The following is a 26,786-nucleotide window of genomic DNA, read 5'->3' as shown; positions in this document are numbered from 1 at the left end:
TATACATAAATTTATTTTTGTACTTGTTATTCTACTGGATTTATACTTTATGCATTATTTTGTAACTTTCTTTACTTACTTAACAATGTCTCTAAGCCTTTCCATGTCCATATAGGAAATCAACTTTATTCTTTTTAAGATCTTCAGGACCACCTTACTGGCACTCAAGCCCCTCAAAAGGCCAGAGATGGTCTAAGCAAGTTTTTGATGAAAATTGGAGCTCCAAAAACAAGAGAACTGAGGCAAATTATTTGGAAGATAAATATTTAATTATTATAACTAACATATATATATGTATGTATATCTAGGTCAACTAGTCACATCTTACATTAATTTGGTTCACTGAAAAATTAATGAGTTCTTACCATATTCTTCTCCTCAAAAACATTCTATCTTGGGCATTGCATTATTTAGAAGACAAACTTGGCTATATGTACTATAAATCCCAAATCACAGGCACTCGTATAAGATTGATTTTTAATATTCTACCCTTAATAATGCAATCTGAATTGTACGTATCACTTCTGCTCATATCTCATTGGTATTAAAATCTAGTCACATGGCCACATCTAGCATCAAGAATGTCTGGGAAATTTAATATGGGTCATCATGAGCTCGGCTAATTTTCTTTTTCCCTGATGATTAAGGGTACACCTGATAGACTATCATGCTTATGCTCAATAACCTCACATTCTGTTTAGAAAAGCACTCATACAACCACTTGTCCAGAAAAGTTTCTTACTTTTTTTCTTTAAATTCTTGATCTAACCCCTTTTAAAAATGTCTTAAAATATAATTGAAAATACTAGCAACACAAAATGAGAAATGTAGTTTTGTGAAGTTTCTTCACCTAAATCTATCATCCATTATAAGGTGAATTAACATCTTCATTAGAATGCTCATAAGTTACTCATAGAGTCATCTGTCCTAACAAACATTTATTGAGCAATAAGTTTGGTATGAAAAACATGCCAAGAATAGAGTAACAAAGTAGGCACCCAGTGTGCCGTGTGTGTGTGCGTGTGTGTACATGTGTGTGTGTATGTGTATCTGTATTATATAATTTCATCCAAATCATCTGAATTGATAAATATTAGCCAAGAAATAGAAGCCAGTTTATCCACAGTATTACTATCATGAAAAAAAGAATTGCGTATTTCTGACTTAATTTAGCATTTTGTTATAGCATTCATAATGTAAGGTCTTTACAATGGTAAAATAAAACAAAAAGGAAGATTAATATTCCCACAATCTTTTAGTGAAGAAATTCTTTACAAAATTTGAGTAATACGTCTGATGGAGTAAAATATGTAACACATCAAAATTAGCATGTCTTAAAAGTTAAAAAACAAATTTTACTTGAAATAATAATAGGAGGTTTAAAAAGAATGAAAAATGAGTTTGAAAATGAATTTCAAGACTTCAGAACACCTTACCATGATGACTTTACAAAGTCTAACCCGGTTATTAGAGAGGAGGCATTTCTTTAATATGAGTCCCTCTCATCAATATTGATGGTACATATTGATGACAGGTCATAGGTGAAGATCCTTGGGAACTGAGTGAGAGTCTATCTCTCTATCAAACTAACTTTATGATATAACACAGGTGGCTTAAGCTCCCATAAATTTTTCCAATAGGGATTTTTTTTTTTAATTCTGGATCATAAATCTGAATCTGTCCTTAGGTTCTTTGCACCTAACAGGACAATGACAAATTTATATACGTGTTTCTTCTGCTTAGTCTCATGTAGCCCGATGTGTGTTTCTTTAAATAGCACTTACTTCCTTGGAAAAGACTATTCAGACAGGAAAGTATATGCCTTCCTGGATTAAAAATAAAATCTTCAGGGGACACCCCAACCAGATTATGCTAAATGTAACAATTTGCACAGTATGTGTGTCTGCCCCAATTCCTTACCGTCCATCTGCATATTGCATTTAATGACCCATAAGTGTAGCATTCCATAGACCCGCGATGTGTAGGAGTCCAGCAAGGTTCAAAGCAAGGACAAAGCTAACGTGTTCATGTCTACCATGGAGTGACAGGTGTGGAGGCGGGGAGTGCCGACAGCCCTGAGAAGCCACACTTTCCCATCTGAACCAGATCTTGGTTCCAAAACAGGAAAAAGACGTCGTTCCAAGAAACATAAACAACCAAGGAACCTTCTCATAGCTCTTCTCACTCATGTTATTCTTCTGCGGTAGCCACTCTGACAGAACTCTGACAGAAGAAAAGGAACACATTGGGCAACTCAAGTCACCTTTTCCTATCAGTCCTTCCTGCTTATCAGGATGCCGCACAGCGAGAGTTTTGGTAGAATGCCCACATATCAAGCGGTAAGGTAAAATATTAATTTGGGTCAATGTTTCTATTCCTCTGGTAAGAATGAAATACATATGCAGGTACAGGTTCTGATAGTTGAATTCTGATTTTAGTAATCCTGCATATAAGCTAAATGCTCCTGTATCTGCGTTTAAGACTGACATGGTACAACACAAAGATGAATAAAATTCATGCTAAATTTTTTTTTACCTTTGTGTTTCTTTGCTCTGAGTAACATGAAATAGCAAATAAAAAACACCATGACAGCTGGTGAGAGAGCCTGCCGAAAAAAGGAGAGAGCTCTCGATTTTAGTGTCTTTAAATGGAAGTTTTCCCACTTTTTGAACAAGTGGCCTCATATTTTCACTTTGCACCGTGCTCCACAATTTATGTGACTCCTGTGTGAGCTCCAGTACACATGTCCCTTGGCAGCCTCTATAGTGTGGGTTAGGTATTGCCCGTTTCATATCACTTCCAAGTCTGATTCCCTGTACCTTCCATTCCCGAAATGTATGAGCCACTTAGTCCCCTTAAATATATTCCTTTTCTGAAAAATAAATCAATCAACACTTGTTTTGTTTCATCTAGCTGGGGTGTGTTCTTCTTTTTTTGCAGCTAAGCACACTAATTAGTAAGAATAAAAATAGCTAAAATGTATAGGTTCTTACATTATGGCCAGCATATACTTGCATAATAACAAGATAAACACTAGTATCCATATCATACAGATGAGAACACTGAGGGTTAAAAGTCAAATAAGCTATCTGAATTCCACCATCTAATACATCCAGGGTCAGGATTTAAACCCAAGTAGTCTGATTCCAACCCTGTGTGGAGCCGCATTCATTTTACCATTTGTCCTTTTAAACACTGTTGATCCCTATGGCAAGAAGTTGACTAAGTTTTAAATAGGCACTGTGCCGCCTCAACAAATAGCCATTGTTAGAAGCCAAGACAGTAAATGTTTGAATCAAGTCTTATTGCTGAACTCATAATTCCTAGGGACGATCCAATAAACTGTCTTTTCTGAGAACCACATTGGTGGTGATTAAGAATGTTCTATGACTTTGATGTCTCTAGGATTCACTGTCTCTAGATTTTATTTCCCTAGATTTTATAAGATTTTATGAGCATAAGATTACTGATTAAGAAAGACAGACAATTTGAGGAATTTGGATGGCTTTAAATAGAACTATTCACCTCTTCTGTTAATCAGAGGTGTTAAAATAGCTTTTTCAGCAAGTTGTTCTCACGCTGCTGGTGGTATTTTTGCTTTTACTGAGGTTCATGCAGACATCCTGGCAGAATACAAAATTATGCAATTACAACTGATTCCTGGAAGGTTCTGCAAAATAAATGAGGGACAGAAAAAGTTGAGATGGATGGAATTTGGAAGTTTACACAACACCTGCCTGTACAAAGTTTACCATTCTGCCAGGAGTCCCTCAGTCCATGAAAATTAAATCACTCTACCTTAGGACACATGTCACTCCAGTTTTTAGATGTCTCTAATTTTTGCTGATACAAGGGAACACAGGCATGGTGTTTTTTTGTTTTTTTTTTTTAAAGGTATGTAACTTACTGTTAAAAAAAAAAAAAGACATGTAATGTGGGCTGACCTGTGCAAGTTAAAACACTACAAACCACAAAGGTAAGGATCATAGGACAAATATTTCTTTACCAGCTATGGGTGGGATGGTGTCTTTATGATTTATTCTAAAATAACAAAACAATCTGAAACAATGAAGTGTTTCTCTGGGCCTCATGAATATATATGAATTCAGTTCATGACAGAACAAGTCATTGGCTGTCTCTGCCAAACAGCCAAAAGGGGATGATTGATTGTTTTATGCACAACCTCGCAATCTAAAGGCACTGGAAAAGTGTGATGAAGTGGAAAACAGTGCCAAAAATGAATGTAACTCTTCAACAGTAACACAATATTTATACTCAGGACCAGAAGTACTTGAGAGCTAACAATTACAAACTTCCCAAACCCTCTACAGATACCCATACGTACTGTTTTTTTATCACTTCTTTAAACAAAACTCATATTGCCTTTAAAGTGCATGTATTAGAAAATGGATCTGCTTAACTTCAGTTGTTCCCTTTTTACATACTTGTGGGTTACTGTTTTCAGGATAATTCTTTTCAGCCATAAATTAATGCGTGGTTTATTTTATTTGCAGCCAAATAAGGACAATAGTCTTCCTGAGATGCAAATTGCCTTCTTTTTTACTTACTAAAATCTAAAATATATCTTTATATAATTAAGTGACCATCAAATTCTGCAAACTCATTTTTCATATTTATGGGGGTTTGCAGTTGTTTTTGGGAAAGGGGATTACATGTACTTGCCTTAATCCATAATTACATTGTCTTACTTTAGCTTCCTCCAAATGCAGATCCTCAGACATGGTATTATATTTATCTGAAGGGCAATCACAAGAAGCCAGAGAGGAGAAGCAAGGGGAGTGAGAAGGCAAGGAGATGCCAGTACAGGCTTGTGTTACTGAGATCGCTGCTGTAGGAAACATAGACTCGATATTGCGGGGACATCAGAAACAGACACAATGCTCACTTGGCCACTGGAAGGACATTGCTGAGTACTGACCCCTTAGCTACGTTCTCCTTAGCTGAGGGTTACCCCTGAGACCTTAAATCCATCTCATGGCCAGGCTGCATCGGTTCAGGTTGAGAAAGCTCCCATGGCTTCAAAAAAGCTCCAAGACAGAAAAGTGGAGACCTTCGTAGCTAGGGGTGCCAGTAAAATACAAAATGCCAAGCACATGAGGACTTCAGATGAATAGTATTTTTTCTTTATATATATATTACATGAGACATATTTACACTAAAACATTATTCACTGTGTATCTGAAATTCAAGTTTAATTGGGTGTCTGGATTATTCGTCTTCCTCTCCTTCTCATTCTTCTTTATTTTCTAAATCTGGTAACTCTTCTCCTGATATGTGCTTGAGGTCGGATGCTGTCGTCACGAGTCTGAGTTTGTCCAGAATCGGCCACCTCTGCCACAGCTAAAATCAGAGATGGGCCAAGGGCAAAATAACGCAGGGCACCAAAGTGTCTGCTACATGTGAGTATTCCTTATTTTAGATGACTAAATCTACCTGACTTTATCAGACAGACCACGTACCCCCATCCTTATGTATCTTCATTTTTTAAATCAAAACTTCTATTGTTAATAGGGTTCCTCCTAACCTCCCCATAAATAATCACTGATTTGTTTCTAAGCACCACACCAGATTTGCTTAACCAAAATTATACAACGTGTTACTTATCTTTTGAATGCTCCCCAAGTCCTTTTAGGCTTGCTCAGGGTATCTTCTCGTCACATTGTCATCATAGACAATTCATATGCTACCAGTACGTGCCAGTCCATGCCTTCTAAGAAGCAGATGCCAAGACAGAGCTAAATATGCAAGAGATATATTTGAGGCAACAACACGTGTGAAAGGAATATGCAGAGGGAAAGGGGAAAGAAAAGGGTGCTTTTTAGGCCATAACGCATGTGCACCCTCAGGTGAATGAGAGAGGTAAGGATGGGTAGGAGACTATTGGACTGCAATGTAGCTGTGAGAGATTTTGGCAGGGCCATCAGGCATCATCCTTTAGAGGAGTCCTGCATCCCGTAGAACGGGGCTATGTTGATGGCCCCGCCACTCGGTCAATGGGCAGAAGGGCTTGTGGGAAATATGGCTTCAGGGCAGACAGGGACGCATGGAGGAGCACAGCAGCCGGTGCCCTTGTTCAGCTGGGCTCCCTGCAATTGTAGACATGTGAGGCTCGCTTTCACGGGCAATGGCAACACACCAGTTTTCACAGGAAAGGGGTACAAAACACATCTGCTAAATATATACCCATGAAGTGACCAACTACCCTGTTCAGAGGTCATTCTGAAAAACATTTAAGGCTTTTATTCGTGAAATTGAAGTATCTGTGATATGTGGTTTGCAGAGATATTTGGGGGCAGAGAAGTCATAGAGCATTTTTTAAAAATCACAACTACTTATGAATATTGCCTTGCTCAATAAAAAATAAATGAATAAATCAGAACTACTTAGACATCAGCTTATTTCATCAATTCCTTAGAGTTGTCTTGCAGTAAACTGGAAAATGAGGACAAAACTAGCTACTTCTTAGGGCTCTTAGGAGGATTATGTGAAGATAACTCAGGCAGAGCTCTTAGAATAGTACTGCCACACAGTAAAATTCAATTAATATTAGATATTAGAGAATGATCATTAAAAACCAGTGTGACATGGGACAAAATATGACAGAGATCCATGTAACAGTGCCATGCTTCCTACATTATCTCTAGCTCCCCATTCCTGAGGAAGAACAAAACATCTCCACTCCCTTTGCCAAAGAACCTGAGAGGGTAGATCAGGTGACAAATGTGTAAACTCTTACTGTGGTAATAGTTTCACAATACATACATATATCAAATCATTATGTTGTACACCTTAATATTACATAATATTATATATCAATTATATCTCAATAAAGCTGGGAGGATTTTCCCTTTTTTAAGTTTATTTTTAATTAAAAATTTTTTTAGCGTTTTTATTTATTTTTGAGACAGAGAGAGACACAGCACAAGCAGGGGAGGGATGGAGAGGGAGACACAAAACCTGAAGCACATTCCAGGATCCTTGCTGACAGCACAGACCCTGATGCAGGGCTCAACCCCATAAAACATGAGATCATGACCTGAGCCAAAGTCAGACGCTTAACTGACTGAGCCACCCAGGCACCCCAAGTTTATTTATTTTCGACAAAGAGAGAGAGAGAGAGAGAGCGTGTGCACACAGTAGGGGAGGGGCAGAGAAAGAGGAGACAGAATCCCAAGCAGGCTCCGGGAAGTCAGCACAGAGCCTGATGTGGAGCTTGAACTCACGAACCATGAGATCATGACCTGAGCCAAAGTCAAGAATCAGGCGCTTAATAGACTGAGCCACCCAGGCGCCCCAGAAAATGTTCTTTAAAAGGGATATTGAGGGGAAAGGGGAAACAGAGGAATGGGTCACCAGAATTGATTGTTCTACTCCTTTTAAGTAATAGACACCTGCCGTTATGGATTCATACATCTAAATCCACCAACTTTACTTGTCAGGTCATCTATTGCTGCCCAGCGAATCTCCTCTCAAACTCAGTGGTTTAAAACAATCCTAAGTATTTACTACACATCAGGTTTCCATTGGTCAAGACCTCGGGTCTTTTGTGGGCAGGGCGCACCCGGAGTCTTTCATTCAGTTGTAGTCAGCTGATGGCTGGTCCCGCAGGCATCTGAAGGCTTGGTTGGAACTGGATACATTTTCAAGATGGCTCACTCATTAGAGTGGCAAGTTAGTTTGGGCGGTTCATTGGGAGTCTCACATCTTCCTCACTGGGCTCTTTGAGGTTCCTCACAGCACAGCTCCAGCTTCTTCCAGAGCAAGTGATTTAAGAGACAAAGGGAAAGCTACTCATGACTTACATGACTTAGCACTGGAAGGTACACAGCCTCATCTCCCTGTATGCTGCTACTCACACAGACCTAACCCATAAGGGTATGAATACCAGGAGACAAGGACATGGAGGGCCGTCTTAGAGCTAACGTGTACATTAAAATCTCCTGCAGAAGATATGTGTCCAGAAGAAATTATATTACAATAAGAGTGCTCATACTACTGAAGAATAGACAAACATCTTTCACCAGAGTTAAACTACGACATGGATATTCCACTTGTATGCACAGGCAGATATGTCCTACCCTTCTAGGAAAGCCTACAGCAAGGATGGAAGTGGACAGCTCATAAGTAGAATTCACCCCAAAGTCACCGTTGGCTTGGGCTCACCACTACATATAATGACAATGCAATTAAATGACTTCGGAGGAGCCCTGACTATCCATTTTGCCACCACTCCCTACGATCTTAAATCCGATAAGTTATATATTATCCACCTAACCCCTAAAGGCATTGTAATATTTGCCTTAAAAGATGGAAATTGTAAGTATAAAAAAAAAGGAGACCAAGGGGAACAAAGGTACAAAGATCTCCTGAAGCAAGCTCACTTGTCTGTCTTCCTTCCCTGTAGAGGAAATTATACGAATAAAACCTTGGCAGTATCATGAAAGATTTAACATAGGCAAGAGAGCAGTGTTCTTGAGAGTGAAACCTGTTAAGTACTAAAGTAAGGAAATGGAACTCCTTCTCAGGAGGTCTTCAGAAATAAGAAAGATTCTAATCTGTCTGGAAGAATTTAGGTGTGGTTTTTCTTAGGGGAAAATGGGTTGGTTTATATAACTCACAAAGTCCTTTCTATGTTTTTTTTTTATCCCCTTCCATGACTTCTTAAAAAGTTATCCCCTCTCCTCCCCCATCCTCCCCCAACACAGAGGCCCCTTTGGTGCAGAGTACATCATGACTATCATGAAGCTCAGTGATTCTCTTTTGTGGGAAATGGGAGACCACCCAGGCAAGCAATGATAGGCTACTGCCTAGAATCTATGTATTTGGCATGCTGTAAATTCTCTGTCATTTTATTCTTCCATTGGTAGAATAATTGTCAGAGTCTGGTCATTAGTATTGTTAACAAAATGCTCCTATTATTTTGTATCCTTTTTTCCCCAAAAGTATTCCCTATGCAAAAATATTCTGAATTTAGTATACCCAATAACATATGCATATTTTTTAAAGCTCAACACTTCTAAGTAAAGAAAAAAAAGTCTGTAATTTATGCCCTATCCAAGCCTCATCATTTTCAATGTGTGTGTTCTTATGTGAAGAAATCCAATGCTTCCAACATATTCTTTGAATGTTATGTTTTCTTTTCTAAACAAACAATGTGATGATCAATTTCAACCTTATGCCCAGGCTTCTATACAAGTATGTTTCCCATTAAACTTCATCATAACTTTTCAAAATGTGTTTCTCAAACAAATCAAGATTCTTTTATCCCTACATAGCTCAATAGTCTTGATTTAATTTGAGAAAAATTTCACATATCAGAGGTCAACTGACATTGTAGATGTCTGAGTGCCACTGTTCGAAATTTCAATGTACTAATGGAAACATATACATTTCCCTTTATACTCAAAATCTAAAAACTCTTTCACTCTTTTTTTCTTGTGTTATGCTATAACTTTCAATGTGTTCACTAACTGAGGCTTTTTTCAGCTTTATTGAGGTATAATTGATAAATACAATAGGATATTTAAAGTGCACATAACAATTTGACATATATATATTTTTTGAAAGGATTCTCCCCATCAACTTAATTAACACAGCCATCACCTCACACATTTACCATTTTTGTGGTGGTGGAAGGGCAGAGAAAATCTAAGCATTCTACTCTTCTAGAAAATTTGAGTTATATAATACAGTGTTACAACTATAGTCACCATGTTATACATTAGATCCTCAGACCTTACTCATCTTATAGCTGAAAGTTTGTACCCTTTTACCAACAACTCCCTATTTCCCTTACCTCCCAGCCCCTAACAACTACTTTTCTACTCTCTGTTTCTATGAGATTCCACATAGAAGCAATACCATGAAGTATTTGTCTTTCTCTGTCTTGCTTATTTCACTTAGCATAATGCCCTCAAGGTCCATCCATGTTATCACAAATAGCCAGATTTCCTTTTTCCTTGTGGCTGGGTAATATTCCCTATCTTCTTTATCCACTTATCTGTTGACAAACCCTTAGGTTGTTTATATATCTTTGCTATTGTGAATAATGCTGCAATGAACATGGGAGTGCAGGTATCCCTTCAAAATCCTGTCTTTATTTCCTTTGGATACATACCCAGAAGTGGGATTGCTGGATCATATCATAGTTCTATTTTTAATTTATTGAGGAACCTCCATACTGTTTTTCCATAGTGGCTGCACCAATTTACATTCCCACCAACAGTGTACAAGAGTTATCATTTTTTCATATCCTTACCCACACTTGCTATTTCTTATCTTTTTGATGACAGCCATTCTAACAGGTGTGAGGTGAAATCTCACTGTGGTTTGGATTTGCATTTCCCTGATGATTAGTGCTATTGAGCACCTTTTGATGTACCTGTTGGCCATCTGTTTGTCTTCTTTGGAAACATGTCTATTCATCTCCTCAGCCTATTTTTAAATTGGATTATTTGGCTTTCTTGCTATTGAGTTGTGTGAGTTCTTTACAATTTTTTTCATATTGACCCTTTATCAGATACATGATTTGCAAATATTTTTACCCATTCTGTAGGCTGCCTTTTCGTTTGTTGATGGTTTGCTTTGCTGTGTAGAAGCTTTTTAGTTTGATGTAGCCCAACTTGTTTATTTCAGAGAGTCTTAACTTAATATCAAGTTCTTTATGTTTTTGACTGTGAAACATTTCAAACTTACAACAAAGCTGAAAGAATTTTATGATGAATACTCATATATCCACAACCTTTATCATAACCTTATCATTGGTCTTTTACCCTATCCAGGCCCATTTTCATAAACATAAAATAACTATCAATTCTTACTCATGATAGTCTGACACACAGGTTACCTTAAGAACTTCTGCTGTGTTGGGGGCACCTGGGTGGCTCAGCTGGTTAAGTGTCCGACTTAGGCTCAGGTCATGATCTCATGGTTCATGAGTTTGAGCCCCACATCGGGCTCTATGCTGACAGCTCAGAGTCTGGAGTCTGCTTCAGATTCTGTCTTCCTCTCTCTCTCTTGCACTCTGTCTCTCTGTCTCTCTTGAAAATAAATAAATATTAAAAAAAATAAGAATTTCTGCTGTGTCATCTGTCTATGCCCACCAGATGAGAAAATTTGGAAAAGCTTAATATTCTGTTATTTGAACTACAACGGCAGTAGGCTAAAAAAATAATTATAATGACTATGGTGGATTGAAACATGTGAAAATCCATGAATTCATATGAAAACTTTAACAAAAATTCATTGGTCATCCTTGGACATTTCTACCACCGATCCACCATTCTGAAAATAAGTCAATAAATTAAAAAAAATAAAGAACTTGTGCTGTTGTGCGTGTATAAACTGTATTTCAGGGTAATAAATTGCTGACAAGAGAAAGTTCTTTATAGAGAATCACAGCTAATCAATACAGAGAGACTGCAAGAAAAGTCTCCATTTTGCAACCCCTAATGAAATAAAGGAATTAAATAATATTAAAGGCTGTTAAACCTTTAGGTAAAAGGTGGATAAGAATGTTACAACGTAATAGCCTGGATGGCATCTCCTGAAGCTGCGGGTCCCTCTTAGTATCGCCAAAATCAGGACAGAAGACACTGTGGGTCCCTTAAGTGATGTAACAAAACATATAAAATGCCAACTATAAGGTATTTCTACCCCCTCCCAAAAAAAGCAAAGAAAAGCACCAAAATTCACTCAATCCTCTGGAAAGCTCTAGCTCCTATTTATAGGAAAAATCAGCTGACAGAAGCCAAGATAAATACTGTCATTTAGTGAGCAAAAAAGTGCAGAAGATGAGTTANTGTCTGGGGGTATTAGTCAGTAAAGCCCCTGGCTCTTGCTTTTGGCTCAGGTCATGATCTCGTGGTTTTGGGAATTCAAACCCCGTGTTGCACTCTTCACTAGGCAGTGTGGAGCTTGCTTGGGATTCTCTGTCTTCCTCTCTCTCTCTGTTAATCCTCCACTCATATTGTCTCTGCCTCTCTCAAAATAAATAAACTTTACAGAAAGAAAAGAAAAGAAAAGAAAAGAAAAGAAAAGAAAAGAAAAGAAAAGAAAAGAAAAGAAAAGAAAAGAAAAGTGGGGAGGGTAGTAAGTGAAAGTAGCTTGAGGAGACCAAAGAAACACTCTAGCCAAATTCTAATTGTGGATTCTGCTTGGATCCTGATCAAAACAAATCAATCTTAAAAGGATATTTTTGAGAGAGCTGAGGAAATTCAAACATGAAATGACTATTAGATTACAGTAAAGAATTTAAATTATTTAGTTGTTTTAATCACATTTGTACCTATGTTTAGATTTTTAAAAGTCTTTACCTCTTATAGCTGCCAAATTTTACCAAAGGTAAAATGATATATTTGGGATTTGTTTTAAAGAGTGTTTTTAAATACATAGGGATAGGGGCGTCTGGGTGGCTCAGTCGGTTGAGCGTCCGGCTTTGGCTCAGGTCATGATCTCATGGTTCATGGGTTTGAGCCCCACATCAGGCTCTATGCTGAGAGCTCAGAGCCTGGAGCCTATCTTCGAATTCTGTGTGTGTCTCTCTCTCTGACCCTCCTCTGCTCATGCTGTCTCTCTCTCTCAAAAATAAATAAAACATTTTAAAAATTTTTAAATAAAAAATAAACGTATATATGGATAGATAAAGCAAGATTCGCAAGATATTCTCTCTATAGATATGTTTGAAATGTTTTGTTAAAAGAAGTTGGGGGGCTACTTGGGTGGCTTAATTGGTTAGCAGCCGACCCCTGATTTCAGCTCAGGTCACAATCTCTCAGTTCACAAGATTGAGCTCCCCATGAGACTCTGCACTGAGTGTTGAGCCTGTTTAAGATTTCCTCTCTCTCTATGGGGCACCTGGGTGGCTCAGTCGGTTAAGCATCTGACTTCAGCTTAAGTCATGATCTCACAGTTTGTGGGTTCGAGCCCCAGCACAGAGCCCGTTTCAGATTCTGTGTCTCCCTCTCTCTCTGCCCCTCCCCATTCATTCCCTGTCTCTCAAAACTGAATAAATGCTAAAAAAAAAATTAAAAAAAAAAAAGATTCTCTCTCCCTCTCTCTGTGCCCCTTCCCCACTCATGGATGTACACATACACACACTCTCTCTCTCTCGAATAAAAACAATTTAAAGAGGCTGAGAAAGAACAGAAAAAATGCCATCAGTAGTGATGATAAAGGACAGCCATGAGGGAAAAAGAATAGAGCCAGGACTCATTCTTTTAAAAATATATGTTATACTTAAAAAAAAATTAAGTCAGTATATAAAAATATGCTGAAAAATTATGGTAAGGGCATATTGTATATGTGAGATGTGGAAGTCCTTTAATAGGACATTAAGAATTTAATGATCTAATTTGTAAGAAATGTGAATCAAGTAAGGAATTTTGTACTCAACAGTAACAAAATTGACCCTGTTATGAGAAAAATAAGATTCCTTTAAAAATTTTTTTAGTTAACCAATATAAAGTCACTGGAGCATAATTTTTTTTAAAAAAGCAAGGCTTTTTTTTCTTTTAAAAATATAGAATAATCCTATAATAGTGTAATTTTTTAAACTATTTCCCACCTCCAGAGACTCTGAGATGTTCTGTACTCTCTCTCTCCTACCCCACCCCCTGCCCTGCCCCTGCTACCATGGAGTTAAGAATCTCCATTTAGGGATGCCTGGGTTGCCCAGTTGGTTAAGAACCCAACTCTTGATTTCAGCTCAGGTCATGATCTCATGGTTCATGGGATCGAGCCCCCTGCTGGCCTTTGCCATTCCCTGGCTTGCGTGCATGCACGTGCACACACACTCTCTCTCTTGCAAAATAAACCAATAAACATTTTTTAAAAAATCTCCATTTAATGGCAGAGGTTGGGGAGATAGTAGACAGAGAGCAGAGATGTAAGAAGTCCCAGGCATCAAAGAATGAGACACAGAGGCAGAATGAATGTGAGAGCTACCACCAACCTCCTCTACGTGAAATCTTGCCATTTTTTTCACTACAAGATACAGAAACAAAGGATCCAGGGAATCGTCCCCAGACAGACTTATGGCAGAGTCTTCCTTTAGGTGGAACAGGCAGAACAAGATGTTCTACCAGATCCTGAACAAGAAGATCAAGAAGAGGAAATAATGACACTCTCAACTGAGGGTTGCAGACTTCAGGTCCAGGGAGCATTCAGCCATTCCATCGTCACCTCCTTAGGCGAGCAGGAGCTTTCCCTAAGCATGGAGGGCTCAAGTGACTCATTTCTTGGGAATGCTAAACAAAGCTTCACTGGGTAAGTCACTGCAAATAGTCCTGGAGAGATTTAGCTGAGCTTCATGCTTCTCAGGGAGATCGTGGGAGCAGCAGAAAAATGAGGTCATACAGTTTAGAGAAAGCCTCCTGACAAAGACAAGAATGTGAGATCAGGGAACAGACATAAGAGGCAAGAAAGGATGGTACTGATGAAAGGAAATGCCAGGACAGAAGTGAGGGCAAGAATCGCCCAGGGTGCTGCGCTGGTGGGTGGGGTCACCGTGGCAGGCAGAGGACGGAATTAATGCAAAAGGCCAGATAGAGATGAGAAAAAGAGAGAGCAAAAGTGTCAGAAAAGGATGTTAGAAGAGAAAGGAAAAGGATGTAAGCAGGGAAGTGGGTGCTAAACCAGCCTTCAGGGTATTTTTATATGCCTTTAAAGGTATATAAACCTATAAAGCACATACCCCTAGCCCACCCTAGGAGAATTATATTGAGGTACAATATATAGGTGAACACAGGTTACTTTCTCTCTAAGATGTGTCACTTTTATGAGACATTCAATGACTTGAGGATTTTTTCTCATAAATGAGCAATCTTCTTTGCCTAAAAAAATGTTAATATAGCCCTATTCTATTATTCAAGAAGAATAAATATAGGAACAATTTTGCTAGAAGTCTGTTTTGGTTACTTGCTAAGGATTGGCTTCTCTTTCAAAATATGCCATGTGCCATCATCTGCTATTTCCTCCCTGCCCAGGCTCACCATGCTCTTTGAAGGTGTCTGCCCCAACAATGGAGCTGGGGCCCCCAGCCTCACTGTACCATTGCGTGTGGAATTCCAGCCTTCCGCCTCACTTTTGCTCAACCTCCCGACCCCATTCCAGCGTCTTCCCAATTTTTTTTTATCCTTTAAGCTTTGCCTCTCTCTCATTGGACTTGGCGATATGATTCTATTCACCTAGATTTTTTTTTTTCTTTCCCAAGGTATCAATTTTATTTTATTTTTTTTTAATAGTTTATTGTCAAATTAGTTTCCACATAACACTCAGTGCTCATCCCCACAAGTGTCCTCCTCCATGCCCATCCCCCCCTCCCCCCACATCCATCAGTCCTCAGTTTTTGTCAGCATTCAAGAGTCTCTCATGGTTTGCCTCTCTCCCTTTCCCCCACCATTTCCGCCCTTCTTCTCCCCCTTGTTCCTCTGTCAAGTTCCTCCTAATCCTCCTATACGTGCAAACATATGATATTTGTCCTTCTCTGCCTGACTTATTTCGCTCAGCATAACACCCTCAAGGTCCATCCATGTTGCTACACATGGCCAGATTTCATTGTTTCTCATTGCCATGTAGTATTCCATGGTATAGATAAACCACATCTTCTTGATCCATTCGTCTGTGGATGGACACTTAGGCTCTTTCCATGTTTTAGCTATTGTGGAGAGTGCTGCTATGAACATTGGGGTACATGTGCTCCTATGCATCAGCATTTCTGTATCCCTTGGGTAAATTCCTAGCAGTGCTATTGCTGGGTCATAGGGGAGTTCTATTGTTAGTTTCCTGAGGAACCTCCACACTGTTTTCCAGAGGGGCTGTACCAGTTTACATTCCCACCAACAGTGTAGGAGGGTGCCCGTTTCTCCACATCCTCGCCAGCATCTAGAGTTCTCTGATTTGCTCATTTTAGCCACTCTGACTGGCGTGAGGTGGTATCTCAGTGTGGTTTTGATTTGTATTTCCCTGATGAGGAGGGATGCTGAGCATCGTTTCATGTGTCTGTTGGCCATCTGGATGTCCTCTTTGGAGAAGTGTCTGTTCATATCTTCTGCCCATTTCTTCACTGGGTTGTTTGTGTCTCAGGATGTAAAGTTCTATCTATTCACCTAGATATTTGCTACCCTAGGAGTAGTTTTTCATGCTCTGGCTGGAGTCAAAGAAGGAGAGGCCAGCACAAATTACAGAATCCTGGCAGACTTCAGGTGTGTCTAAGCCCAACTTTGATGCACGTCAGGAATAAGATTTATAGCGTCAGTCTTCACTGGGAGGCCCTTCAAGACTTTATCTTCTAGTCCTTAGTCTCCTCTCTGTCCTTCTGCTGCTCGTTACCTTGGTTACCTGCCTTCACCTGACCCAGCACAAATGTTTACAAGAGTGACTCTCAANGAATGGGCATTAAGAAATAATGATGCCAAAATCCTGGCACCAGTGATTCCATTGCAACTCCTCTGGGGTCTTTTAGATCTCCTAATTCTATCACGTAGCCAGTGTTGAAAACTACTGCCCTAGAGACATACCCAGATTTCTAGTTGCCTAAGAAATCTTCCATTACCAATCCCCATTCATTTAAATGGGGGTGGGGTGGGGAGGCGGGGAGTGGATTAGACATAAGGCACCAAAATGTCATTTACTAATAAAGTAATAAAGCTGAAAACAAGAAGTCAGTCTATCAACACACATTGGAACAAAGGAGCATTACCTTGGCCCACTCAGACAGATTAACATATCAGCTAGACTGAATGACCTCTTTCGGGTACAAAGAAGATGTTCATGTTTGTACTTGGCACAATATAGAGTATAGAAAGACTGAAACCAGAAATATGTGGTATCCATAGTAAAAGGTCAAAGCCAGCTCCAATTCAGGACTGTTATAGAGCATATGAAGAGAAGGTGCCAGGCACTAAACAGGGAAGGAACCAGAGCTGCGAGCATGGAATGTGGCACCAGTGATCGGAAACAGGAAGATGGAAAAGACAACAAGAGACAGTAGATTCCCATGAATTCTAGTAGCAGGAATATTGCACGAAGCCTGGAATAGCTTTCCACCTGTGCCTTACAAGCATAATTCAGCACCTCACTGCTCACAAGTCCTAACATAACATGTTTCATTTTGTTTTCCTTTAAACATGCTGTATCAGTGAGCAGAGGCTGAGCTATCCCGCAGGAACAATGTGTCCCCCACAAAATCTCAGAGGGTCAGTATCACAAATTGTCTCAGTCATTCAGGAACCCGGACTGATGAAGCAGCCACCATCTCATATATTTCTTACCCTCATGTCAGAGCAAAAGAAATGTCCCAGATGATCTCACACTGGCATTTCAATGCTCCCCACCCAGAAGTGCTCCAGATTATTTTTATTTACAACTCATAAGCAATAATTAGTCACCTGACCTCATTCAATCAAAAGCGATCAAAGAAGTGCAATTTTACCATGTTCTGGGAAGTAGGGAAGGCCAGAAATATGACACATAGCTCAAATGAACTACATCTTCATTGCGAAAGAGTCAGCTTTTTCCTATTTTGTTGGACACATCTATGGACAAAGATACATCATGTTGTATAGCTGAGTTGTACTCACTAAAATGTAATCTTAATGAGGTCAAAAGGTCTTGCTTTTTATTTTTTCTGGTTAAGTTCCTAGGGCTTAAAACACTGCTTATAAAATAGGGGAGTTTAGGGAGACCTGGGTGTCTCAGCTGGTTAAGCACTCAACTTTGTTCAGGTCATGATCTCATAGTTCATTTGTTCGAGCCCCGTGTGAAGCTCTGTGCCGACAGCGCAGAGCATGGAGCCTGATTCAGATTCTGTGTCTCCCTCTCTCTGTCCCTCACCCACTCATGCTCTGTATCTCTCTCTCGGTCAAAAATAAATAAACATTAAAAGAAAATAAAAATAAAATAAAATAGAGTTTAAGCAAATATAGTCGGATAAATAAGTCTTAGAAGTAAGAACAGACAGAAAGACTGGGTAGAGAAGTCATATAGTTCTTTCAAATGAATGTCCATTATAGGATGGACTTCCTCACATTGCTCCTGAAGGCTTACCCTAACTAAGGAAGATCAAGTAGAAATTCTGTCATAGACTATGCCCAATATCACATATTTAACCGAAATAGCCAAGTCAGCCTTAAATAAACACCAAGAGAAAAAAAGGAGCAAAAAAGATGATCTTTCCCTCTGAGATATCAATCTCAAATGAAGTAAGATTTCATGCTCCTGTACCTGGACGGGAAATCCTAACAATTTATAATGATCTGAATTTTCCCTAAATTAACCAACAAATTTAGTGAAATCCCAGTTGAAATTCCATTTGGACTTTTTTCTCCATAAAATTATTCCCACTTTAATTTCATCAAGTTCCTAACTTCCACAGGTCATCAAATGTTACCTAAAATGTCTCTGACATTTGCTAAACAGAGAGCTCCAATACCCATGAAACTGTGCAGCATATTTGTAAGAAATGAAATCATATGAGGATAACCATGATACCATCTTGGGAGAAGCCTTGAAGCCCTGTCCTCTCCCATCCTGGAGCCACCTTCAGAGTATAGTAATCGAGACTGCAAGCATGGGGGACCTTCCCTCTTGATGAGGCCCCATGCCTCTCTCAACTACCCTATAGGCCTTGTGACCAGAGGTGCCAGGCTGAGTCTTCCCTCTCTGATCTCAGTCTCAGGATCTGGGCTGCATGGATAGATCTGCCATTGTGCAGTTCGACATCAGCAGGGAAGCCCAATGTTACTCATAGGTTAACAAGTAACATTATGCAGTGACTGGTATGAAAACAGAAGAAGCCACTGTGACAGAAGGGCTCCAAGGGTCCTGGCCTTACCCATTTGGCCTGACATTCCGGAAGTGGGTCATTACTCACTGTCAAAAAGAAACTCAAATGGAATGACACAAGATTCACAGGCAACGGACTGGCAAATTAACCCTGGCCATTCACCTCCCCAGGCCAAGAACAGAGTCTCATTCCTGTGCTCAGCTCCCCCACCCTTCGCCAGCCACGTGTTCAGAACATGATGGAGGTTCCTGAACTTCTCCTGAAGGGAGTTAAAGAGAACCCAGATCAGGATATTCTGAGTAGACCATTCGTGAATAAGGGCTGCTCAATCCCTGGCACAGGCTCCAAAAGGGACACCTGAGTCTCTTGGACCCATCTGAGCTTTGCTGTCTTGTGAGGGACCCTCCAGAGACCCAAGGTCTGAGTAGCATTTACCTGAGAGGGGCTGGTAGGCACAGGGTACCTGTTAGCCCTGAAAAGATGAGGGACCTAGGTGAGCACTCTGGCCTACATATGGCTGACATCATCCTGGAGCTGGTGTAGGCAGGTGATGTCCCTGCACGAAACTGAGATAGAAGAGGCCTTAGCCTCCAGCCTGTGGGATCTGCGCCCCCATCCCCACCCCACCCCGGACAGTGTAGACCTCCTTACAATTCCTCTTCCTCAGGAGATGTATTTGGCCATTCCTTCCTCTGCCACATCATACCTCCATCCCCTGAGATTCCTCTTTTCACATCCCAGATTCTGCTCTCCTCCCAGGACTGACCCTGAGGACAATTTGCCTGGAATCTTTCCATCATGCTTTGGGCATTTATAGGTTTACACAACTACTCTATCATCTATGGTCTTACTCATTGTTTACAGCAAACATTGGGCAATAAACTAATACCTTTGCTTGTCAATAAATGTGACTTGATTGCATCATTCTCTTTTTTTTTTAATGTTTTTTATTTATTTCTGAGAGAGAGAGAGACAGCGTGAGCAGGGGAGGGTCAGAGAGAGAGGGAGACACAGAATCCCAAGCAGGCTCCAGGCTCTGAGCTGTCAGCACAGAGCCCAACGCGGGGCTTGAACTCACAAACCATGAGATCACGTCCTGAGCGGAAGTCAGATGCTCCACCAACTGAGCCACCCAGGCGCCTCTCAAATAACATTTTAACATTTAAAACTGTGTAATGACCCTTGACAATTAGAAATATAAGAATAAGAACCTGGCCCTGTTTTCCCCATAAGGAAATTTAAAATAAAATAGTTATGTTTTAAGAGTTAATGTCATGGTACTTCTGATCAGTCCCCAGCAGAGCTGCATCACAAGAAGGCAAATTTGAGTGGCAATAAAAGAAAACTTTTATGTTGCTATATTACCTGCAAGATTTCCACAGCAGGTTCATTTTACAGATGAGAAGCCTGAGGCCCAGAGAGTTAAGCACATGGTCCAGGGTCACACAACAGGCAGGCGGAACAGGCAAGACCCACTCCCATGCAGCCTGGCTCCTGTGCCCTTCTCTATCGTGACTGCTGCTCTGTGGGGAAAATACCCAACTGCAGTATTATCTTTAATAGGAGGAAACTGGGAGGTAAGCATAGAAGAGAAAGGGTTAATGAATCATCTGTTCTTTGGAAATTAAACAGCTGTTAAAGAATGATGTGGGGCACCTGGGTGGCTTAGTCAGTAACGTGTCCAACTTCGGCTCAGGTCATTATCTCATGGTTTGTGCGTTTGAGCCCCACGTAGAGCTCTATGCTGACAGTTAGCTCAGAGCCTGGAGCCTGCTTGGGATTCTGTGTCTCCATCTCTCTGCCCCTCCCCTGCTCACGCGCTCTCTCTCTCTCTCTCAAAAATAAATAAATATTAAAATTTTTTTTTAAATAAAGAAAAGTTATTTTCATTTGAAACTGATACTCTGTTTCTGCAACATGAGATACTGCTGATGGGCTGAGGGGAATAGTTATAGATTTTTCTTAATTTATAAAAACCATACTTATTAGCTGTATGTCCTATAGCAACAATATACATGCACTATCACAGCTTTCGATTCTGACAGCTACTTTTTTTTTTCTGTGAGTGGAAAAATCTCATTGCTTTTTTTTTTTACTTTGTAAATAGCTATTTGCCATTCTTTAAATAGATAGCTATTTGTTATTCTTTAAATAGACTTCTGTAAAAATTGCATCTGAGCATAGTTTAACTCTTTCTGGAAAAGAACACAGCTGGGCAAGCAGTCAATCTCATTGGTATGGAGGAGGTCACAGGCGTCATAGCCCAAGTGAGTGAGGAAGGCGTCCAAGCACACAGGGGGTCCATATAGGGGAATCAACTTCAGCACATTGGCAGGGCAGCCTGAAGGGGGGAGGGGGAGGGGGAGCACAGATGGATAGACAAGCAGATATAGTGTCAGAGTTCAAGCCACATGGGGATTATGTCCTTGTGGAAGGAGAGCACCCCAGTGGGTGGTGAAGAACTCTAGCAGGTAGAGGAGGGCATCCATGTGGGAGCCCAGGCAGATGGGTGTGAACTATCATCTTCCAAGTTCAGTGAAGGGTGAGTCCCCTGGCAGACAGCACGTCAGAGAGGATCTTGACAGTCTACCAATCATAGCAATACCACACTCCTTGCCAGTGATTTATTTGATTTGATTTGATTTGATTTGATTTGATTTGATTTTTTCAGAGAAAGAGAGAAAGCCAGGGAAAGGGACAGAGAGAGAGAGAGAGAGAATCTTAGTTGGGCTTCATGCTTTGCACAGAGCCTGATGGGGAGCTCGATACCATGACCTGGGATCATGACCTGAGCTGAAATCAAGAGTCAGACACTCAACCAACTGAGCCACCCAGGCACCCCCCAGTGAATGATTTTAAGTGGGCATGTAACTCCATTCTGGCCAAGGATACATGGAAGGGAAGCATTCAGGGAAATGTTTCCCCTCCTATAAGGTGACAATAGAAAGTGTGTGCTCTTCTCCTTCTCAATAGTCGCATATCAGAAGGTAAAACCTGGAACTGCTAATACTGTTTTGGGAGGAGAAAAGCTAACTGAAAACCTGAAAAGCCAACTTAGAGGACTGTGGGACTTAGAATTAGCAGCAGGGTGCCTGGGTGGCTCAGTCAGTTGAGTGGCCATCTCTTGATTTCAGCACAGGTCGTGATCCTAGGTCATCAAATATGCACGGAACATGGAACCTACTTAAGATACTCTCTCTTCCTCTCTCTCTCTCTCTCCCCTGTCTGTGCTCTCTTTCTCTAAAAAAATAAAATACAAATAAATAAGTCATAAATAAAGAAAAGTTTAAAAATAGAAATAGCAGAGATCTAGGGGCAACCAGGTGGCTCAGTGGGCTAAGCATCTGACTCTTGATTTCAGCTCAGGTCATAATCTCGTGGTTCATGAATTTGAGCTCCATATCAGGCTCTGCGCTGACAGTGCAGAGCCTTCATGGGATTGTCTCTCTGCCCCCACCCCTATGCTCGCTAAAAATAAATAAATAAACTTTTTAAAAATTTAAAAACAAAACTAGCAGAGATCTATAGCTCTGACCCTGATGATATAGAACTTAGAACTGATCACCCTTTGGATTTTTTGTTAATGGACACAAGATATTTCTTTACTGTTTAAACAAGTTTAGTGTCCTAATATTATAATGAAAACTTCATAATTTCGGACAATCCCTTTACTCCAAAGTTAGCACCTGTCACTGACAATGAGTCTGTTAGTGACTCCATACATGATAAATCAGAGGGACTTCTACTCAAGGTTATTGGAAACAACTAAGATCATTTATAGATAAACAGAATATGATCCAGGATATAGAAGCTGCCATAGGAAAAAGCCAAAGCCAGACTATGTGATTTTCCAATGGGTCTCTCCTCAGTGGAGCTCCAGACAAGAGCCTCAGGGTCATTCAGTTAAAGAAAGTGTCTTAAATTATCTTAATGAATACAAAGTGTGAACTAGTTATGTTATCATAGCTACACAGTTTAGGTATGATCCATATCTAGGTAACAAAATGAAGTTAATAAAAAATAGTTTATCCAAACCAGAAGAGTATATGAAAAAAATGATGTGAGAGGAAAAAAATAGCTGTAGGGTAAGAAGTTAAGCTATGGAAGCTAGAATTTTTTAGCAAAGAAACTGTCAAGTTTACCAATCCAGTAACGTTCTTGGAAAATTTTCTTGTCAAGGGATTTCCGACAAGCAACTCCTGACTTCTAGAGAAAACATAACCAAAAAATACCAAGAGATTATGTCAAAGAACAAAATAATTCTGATATTAGAAACCATTTTCAGCATGGGCCACACCAAGATAAACAATTATGGGAGTGCACATGTAATGCTTTGAGTCACTAATTTGCAAATGGCAAAGATCGGAAATAAGGGATTTTCTTCACCCCACGACATCCTAGTTACCAAAGCTATGATACAAAAATATAACAAAAGTCAACAAAAGGAAATTGCAAAAGAATGTATAGAGACAGGATGCAGGACATTTTTCACCACCTAATATTACAATAGGTAGATGGATTAACTAACTATACAATCTGACTTCGAAAATATAGAAAAGATTATTTAAAATAATGTTATATAAAGGGCTTAGTTGACTTCCTTTTGTTGAATGGTATTCATATTTTAGTGACAGAATTTTTAAAGTTTATAGGTCAAAGTAGGAATGCAGTAAAATAGTCTGTAGACCACCTACATTTAGCATAAATTACACAACACATTCCTTTTAGTAAATGCTCTTTCTATAACATTCATTCTAGTTACCGATAGAAACTGCAAACAGGATTATATTTAATTAATTCAAAAATGCAGCTGTACTTCGAGCTCTTGGCAGCTATCCAATTACTGTAATGTAAATTTTTAAAGAGAAAGAAAAAGACACAATTCTACCAGAAATAATTTCACAGCTTCCTATTAGTTCTTAATTTGGGGGAGGAGAGAGGCAGGGACATCGGTAGACAGAAGTTCTGGGCAAGCATTGCGCTAGAAACTAGGGTCAGTTTGGGCCAGATATAGACCCAGGAGATGACACATGTATGTGCAAATGCCATGATATTAAGAAGTTCACCCTCAAGATGATATTACCACATCAACTAACTCGGTCAGACTTTTGATTTACAGTAGAGAAATCTTATGTCAGGTAGCTTAACCAAAAGGAAAGTATATTAACATGCAAAACCAAATTGCAGTGAAGCAAAGCAGGAGTGGAACTAGCTGGAAGGAAAACCTAATACCATTAAACTTGACCTGCTCTTGCTCTCTATATCAGTTTCATTTTCTTCTACTTAAGTCCACCTTCTAGGTAGAAACATGGCTAACAGCAGCTTCTAAGATCACACACTAACAGTTTAATGATAAGACAATGGAAAGATTCTAGGCAATAACTGACTGTACTAGCTTCTATGACTGACCAATAGCTGTGGCTAGGGTTGTAAAATCCAGTTACCATTTAGGTTGCCACAGTTAGACCAGAAACTGTGCCCAGGGAGGTAGGGTCACATTGACCTTCTTCTAACTCATTGGTTCTTTAACACAACTTCTCATTATAAGGATAAAGTATAAGAAAAATACTCAGTACACAAAGTATAAGTTCTAATAGATATTAATTAGAGAAAGGGTAGAAACATTCTACAGAATATCATTGAGTTATAATGACAACCTATAGAACGGAAGAAGGTATTTACAAATTATGTATCTGACAAAGGTCTAGTATGCAGAATACATAAAGAACTCTTACAACTCAACAACCAAAAACAAAAACAAAACAATTTTAAAATGGACAAAGAGGGGCGCCTGGGTGGCTCAGTTTGTTAAGCCTCTGACTTCGGCTCAGGTCATGATTTCACAGTTTGTCAGTTCAAGCCCCACATCAGGCTCTGTGCTGACCGCTCAGAGCCTGGAGGCTGCTTCAGATTCTGTGTTTTCCTCTCCCTCTGCCCCTCCCCTGCTTGCACTCTGTCTCTCTCTCTCTTTCAAAAATAAATAAACATTAAGAAATTTTGGCAAGGAAGAGGGAAACCCAAACCCTCATCCATTGCTGGTTGAAATAAAATTAGAGAATAATCTGATGGCACCTCAAAAAGTTATCCAGAACTACCATATAACCCAGTAAGTCCACTCTTAGGTATATACCTAAAAAAAATTAAAGCAAGTGTTCTAACAAAGAACAAAGTGTTCTAATTTATGCAGCAGCACTATTCACAATAGCTAAAAGATAGAAACAACCCAAATATCCATCAACAGATGAAAGAATAAACAAACTGTGTTGTACGTTAATACAAAGGAATACTAGTTAGCCTTAAAAAGAATGAATTGCTGATGCATGCTAAAACATGGATGAACGTCCAAAACACTGTGCTAAGTGAAAGAAGCTAGACATATATTCCATTTATAGGGAATATCCAGAACAAGTACATCCATAAAGATAGAGAAGTAGATTCGTGGTTGCCAGGGGTAGGGGTGGGGAAGGATTGGGTGGAGGGAGAAATGAGGATAGGTATGATATCTCCTCTGGGCATGATGAAACTGTTTTAGAACCAGATAGAGGTTCTGGTCTCATTATAACTATACTAAATGCCACTGAATTGTTCATTTTAAAATGGTTTTTATGGGGCACCTGGGTAGCCAACTGTCTCACTCTTGGTTTCGGCTTATGTCATAATCTCATGGTTTGTACGTTCAAGCCCTGTGTTGGGCTTCACACAGACAGCCAAGGACCTTTTTGAGATTCTCTCTCCCTCTCTCTCTGCCCTTCCCTGGTTGTACTCTCTCTCTCTCAAAGTAAATAAATAAACTTAAAAAAAATAAAAACAATGGTTTTATGTGAATTTCACCACAATGAAAAAACATTTTTCTAATGATCATCAGCAATAAACTTAAAGACCCCTTCATTTTCTACACAGAAAACTGTGGGCCTTCAAAAAAGAACTTCAGTGCTTTTAAATATAAATACTGATAGGTAATATTCTAATTTCTTAATACTTAACTTTCCACATGGGGTGATACCTTCCTTATCCCACTATAGAGTATACCTTATGTGTCTGGAGATATTTTTCCCTGTTAATGATATTGGACTATAACCAGCCATCCACACCTGTTATATATCTTCTCATTCTACAATGAATACACATGTCATACAGTTAATTTCCATTCAAATGAGGGTAATCAAATATTGATTTTACCGATTCACACTGAGGTGACTATTACTGGTTCTCTATTCCAACTCACCATGTACAACTTTTCTTTCTTTAGTTTTCCTTCCTTCCCCTCTTTTCCATGGCTTCCTGCATCCATCTAAACTCTTGGATGCCATTGAAAGAAACTCTAATCAAGCAATGAGAAGTTAAAAAAAAAAAAAAAAGAGGAAAACTACTGGACAGGCAGAACCCCAGTGGTGACTGGAGCCAGGAACTCTAAATTGGCCGGTGTCTCCCTCCCATTTTCTCCCAATTATGCTACTCTTTGTGTGCTGGCTTTTCATCCTCAACCCAGCTAATATACATGGCTGGAAACATGCCCAGCAACCCCTGGTTTATATCACAGCTTGTTTTATTGTCTTCTCTTCAAATTATTGGTAAGGGCAGGATCTTTACTCCAGGCTCTTGGGGATGACCAAATGCATGACACCTAACTCTGGAGAGATACGACTTGTAGCAGTCTATTAGTGCCCGATACTCACAGCCCATGGGGAGGATGCCACTGCATGTCACACAGGACCACACAGGGGTTGTGCTCTGGAACAGAGGGAATAGCCAGGGGCTGTGGGAGGCAGACTTTGTAGTGACAAGAGGGTGAGATGCCTTGGTTCCCACACAAGGATGTGATTGGATTGTTTGAATCATTGTTTGGGCTGGCAAGGAAGTGAAACCTGCTACTCAGGGACAGGTAGCAATTGTATTTGTTCTGTTGGATAAGGAGGGTTGCTTGGCTAGGACACTCTGTCTGTGGGAAGAGAGTGAGAAGGGGAGCGCGAAGTTAGGTCAT

General features: G+C 39.7%; 1 protein-coding gene across 5 annotated transcripts in view; it reads right to left on the bottom strand.

The window, feature by feature from the left end:
* The window catches only part of SOSTDC1 (sclerostin domain containing 1), a 62,157-nt gene that overhangs the window by 25,715 nt on the left and 9,656 nt on the right, over window positions 1-26,786 (bottom strand). The gene's annotated exons all lie outside the window — the stretch shown is intronic.

Source organism: Crocuta crocuta, unplaced genomic scaffold, assembly GCF_008692635.1.
Source record: "Crocuta crocuta isolate KB4526 unplaced genomic scaffold, BGI_CrCroc_1.0 scaffold62, whole genome shotgun sequence".
Lineage (NCBI taxonomy): Eukaryota > Metazoa > Chordata > Mammalia > Carnivora > Hyaenidae > Crocuta > Crocuta crocuta.
Note: the sequence above shows the minus strand (reverse complement) of the source record. Positions and strands in the feature narration are given on the sequence as shown.